The following is a 4,896-nucleotide window of genomic DNA, read 5'->3' as shown; positions in this document are numbered from 1 at the left end:
TGTTTTGTACGGTTTCGTATATAATTGCAAATTATTGAGAGACGGAGTGTCCTTCGTGCCGGTTCCTACGTGCTGATCTGATATCATGAAAACTTAATTACAGTGTACATGTAGAAGCTCATCTTCGCTAGCCAAGGGTTTCTGATTCGCTACTCTCCTCATAAACCCTTGGCATACGGTGCAGACAAAAGACGGGATTGTTTTTATCACGTGATCATGATTCTTACCAGGTACGCAGATTGTGTCATCGACAGAAATAAAAAGCTATTTAAAAAAAATGTTTTTAAAGAATAATTAACAAGAAGGTATTGAGTTATGTTAATTTGTTATTTAAACATGTAAAAATGCAAACTACATCTTCAGTATAGATTCTTAATCACATATTTTGCACGTAGCTTTAGATATTGGATGACACAATATAGCTATTCATAGAATGGCATGTTATCTTACGGATCTTTGTTTACTTGCGTTTTACATTACCGATATTAAAGAGTCAAGATATATCCCGAACGCAAATATCGTCATTTACAAAAAACAATTGCTGATTGGTCGAACGATGTCGATCAACTCCAATCACAACTTGAGAAAAAAATCCCAACTTTTTTTTAACACCGTATGCCAAGGGCTTATGAGGAGAGTAGCATATCAGAAACCCTTGGCTAGCGAAGATGGTAGAAGCTAAGAAAGCAAGCAAAACATAAACAAGTGGCCCATGGGCCACATCGCTCACCTGAGCATTGTGGCTAGGGAAAAAAAAGCAAAAATCAATTCAGTATTGAAAGTCGTAAATGCTTAAGTGGTCCTGACCTACCCCTAAAAGGGGGGGGGGTATAATTTGAAAAAAAAAACACTGAATCTACACTAACTAAGGATCCTTACATATTTCTTTGACTAACTGTGGCTTTTTTTTCCTATGAGTTTAAACTTTCATTGTGGCTCAACTCTACCCCCTGGGGTCATGATTTGAACAAACTTGAATCTACACTATCTGAGTATGCTTCCTATAAATATGACCAATCATGACTTTGCTGTTCTTGAGAAGAAGATTTTTAAAGATTTTTCCAATATTATCCTATGTAAAACTTTGATCGTCCATTTTGCCCCCACCCTCCCCCGGGGGTCATTATTTGAACAAGCTTAAATATACACCACCTGAGGATGTTCCATATAAATATGACCAATCATAGCTTTGCTTTTCTAGTAAAGAAGATTTTTAAAGATTTTTCCTATATATTCCTATTTTAAACTTTGATTACCCATTGTGACCCCACCCTGCTCCCGGGGGTCATGATTTGAACAAACTTGAATCTACACTACCTGAGGATATTTTCATATAAATATGACCAATCATAGCTTTGCTGTTCTTAAGAGGAAAATTTTTAAAGATTTCTCCTATATACTCCTATGTTAAACTTTGATCACCCATTGTGACCCCACCCTACCCCAGGGGTCATGATTTGAACAAACTTGAATCTATACCACCTGAGGTTGTTTTCACATAAATATGACCAATCATGGCATTGCCGTCCTTGAGGAGAAGATTTTTAAAGATTTTTCCTATATATTCGTATATAAAACTTTGATTGTCCATTGTGGCCCCACCCTACCCCGGGGGTCATGATTTGAACAAACTTGAATCTACACTACCTGACAATGATTCCAAATGATTTTCATCTTTCCTGCCATTGGTTCTTGAGAAGAAGATTTTTAAAAGATGCCATTAATTTTTCACTATTTTGTAATTATCTCCCCTTGGAAGAAGGCGTGGTCCTTCATTTGAACAAACTTGAATCCCCATCACCCAATTATAGTCTGTGCCAAGTTTGGTTGAAATTGGCTCAGTGGTTCTTGAGAAGAAGATTAAATTGTGAAAACTTAACAACAACTACAACGACGACAACAACGACGACGACAGACAAATTTTGATCAGAAAACTAAAACTTCAAACTATTAAAAAAGTAACATCAAAATTAATGCAATGTAACACGTGGATAGCATGGTTATATGAAATAAATTTAGAAACCTATTTCCCCAAAATGCGTGATATCCCTGTCAATCGAATTCATAAATTGGTCTGTACATGCAGCCATGTTTTATTTAATAAGCATTAAAAATTGCCGATATTTTTTAAAGCTTAGTATGAAATAATTGGGGGGGGGGGGGGATTGAGGTTGGGGTTGGGGGGTTGGTAATCTCACCGGCACTATTCCACAGGTCAGAGGTCTGTGAAATTTTAAACAGTTACATACTGCTTATTCAATTATTGATTGATCTTGCTATCAAAATGTCCTTAAACATTTTAAAATGTAGGCAAATTGTTTTAATAATTACTCAAGTGTCAAAACATGTCACAGCAATGGTTTGTTCCTTGCATTTGAGCAATCTCAAAATAACAAAAGATAATTGGTATAAGATCAAGTCCAACTAATAATTTAACAAACAAAGCCCAGTATATTGGTGGGTAATTTATTACAAAAACAATACAAGCACTGACAAATAATTTTCACAGTAGTGAAGCACTTATAATTACTGTACTTTCTATACGTACATAAAAAATCGACCCTTTTTTGTTAATGAAAATGATCTCATCGACTGTGTCTGAGGAAAGACGGTTTCTTATTTTTTTGATGAGAATTCCATCTCTTATATTGCATTTATTTAATTATAATATTCGAATGTCGTTTCATTATTTGATCGTCGGTCCATTCGACTGATAGTCGAATAGTCGACTATTCGTTGACATCCCTAATTAATAATGATGCTAAATCTTTATTTAAATTCCAAATAGTTTTCTAATTGATGTACAAATTGTTGTGCTTTATCATCTTTTATGAAAATATTTCAAAGTTCCACAACACATGAATATAAACAATCTGTGAGAAAGATAGCTCCACTCCTTTGTTTTCCCTAAACTGAGTATCTAACAATGTATAGGGTAAAGAAAACAGACAGTAATCGATCTCAAAATATCCATAAACAATACACATATGTGAAAAAGGAATAAAACACGGATCCCTGGATCATCTGCCTAGGACGAATAAGCATCCCCTGTTGATCGGTCAAACCCGCCGTTAGCGATACGTATTGTTCAGGTAGACGGAACTTTCCCTAGTTCATGCAGTATAAAGTCAAAGGTCTAACATTTGATATGAAACATACGACCCAATGATAGTTTATTTTTGCTAATAAGGTCAAAATAACGACCATAAAATTTACGAAATACTGACTTCTTTTAGGCTGTTGAAAGCCCTGTAACTTCAACTTCTCAGTGAGTGGCCTGCCTCGCATTTAGAATTTTTAAAGCAAGCACTTGAGTAGAGAACAAGTTAGAAACATGTTCACTATAAGTAAGGGATATTGTAATATCACAAATAAAGGAAGCTGACAATGGAACAGCAAAAGCAATATATATATATATATATATATATATATATATATATATATATATATATATATATATATATATATATATATATATATATATATATATATATATATATATATATATATATATTCAATAAAATATTTTTCCTTGGTATAATATAATAGAAATTTAAAAAAAAAACCGTCTCAATAAAATATACACTAGCAATGATTTGTACTTGTGTGATCAACAATCTTTCTTTTTATCCTTCGCCGTGCAATTCATGCGTTTCTCAAATATGAAAAAAAACTGTAAATTATACCGAACGAGGTTTTCGGACTTTCTTCCAAGTTAACTTCTATTCAAAGAACGTTTTCATTTCACTCTGCAAGATTTAGTGTTCTAAAGAAAAACCGCGTGGTCTGAGTTTGTCAATGTGTATTAGACAAGGCCCTGGATTTTTTGGCCAGTTTGGTTCTTTGAATGTCAATATATTCGAATTGTGATTAAATGCTTTGAATGGCAATATATTGCCTATCAAATATATCACGGCGTCTTAAAAAGGATGGAACTTTGTTTTGTAAATAAAGTGGTTCTTATAAATATGTAATAAGTCTTAAACACCTAAAGAGCTAAATAATTATTTTATTTCTCTAACAAATGCTAATTTGGTTCTAAGAAAGCCATGCAATTGTATACAAATAGTCTGAAAAAAATCTTCTGACAAGTGATTAAGTTTCCTCTAATCACGATACGTTCAGCCCCCCCCCCCCTCCCCCCTTTTTTTAAAATAAAACAATGCTTTCCTTCAGAGCCGAGATTGCCAATCGGTCGGTTTGTATTTCATTGTTAAAAATGTAATAAAATGCATAACTAGAAAACTGACCAGTCAGCAAGGGCCCCGCCGAGGGGTAGAAATATGAGTGCAGCTTATTTAATTGATTAGAAAATTTAAAAATATATGAAGAATATGCAATAACAACTTTATTTATTATTAAGATAATTCCTAAATATCCAACAACCTGTAAAGAGTATCCCTGTATTTACATAAGGCAGTAAAAAAAATAATATCTATAATAACTCAATTAAATGTATATTCAAACAAGAATAAAGCATGTGTTTTCAAATATCACCAAGTCTTGACCTTAACTTCAAAACAAACATCAGTTACAGACAAAGGTTAATTTATCTTAAAGTGACAAATAAAGATAAGTCTGGAAAATTTTCTGCCCAGGACAAGATAATTAATCCCAAGGGATTAATTGTACTGCTCTCTTATCCTTTTCTTCCAAGTTTACAATAAGAACTCTTTCAGTAATGATAGAATGAGTTTATTATTGGACTACCCATTAAAATTAATAGTATTCTTGAATTTACATACGGCAGCCAAAAAAAAAATAAATAAATAAAATAAATAAATAAAAACAAAAATATAAAAAACATATCTTTATGTATATCTTGTTTTTAGAACTCAATAAAATCATAACTCATTGTATATTTTACCAATATAAAGTATGAACATTATTTAAATC

Source organism: Saccostrea echinata, unplaced genomic scaffold, assembly GCF_033153115.1.
Source record: "Saccostrea echinata isolate AGI-Se365-2 ecotype Australia unplaced genomic scaffold, CSIRO_AGI_Sech_v1 ptg000038l, whole genome shotgun sequence".
NCBI classification, from domain to species: domain Eukaryota; kingdom Metazoa; phylum Mollusca; class Bivalvia; order Ostreida; family Ostreidae; genus Saccostrea; species Saccostrea echinata.
This window is presented reverse-complemented; position numbering follows the sequence as displayed.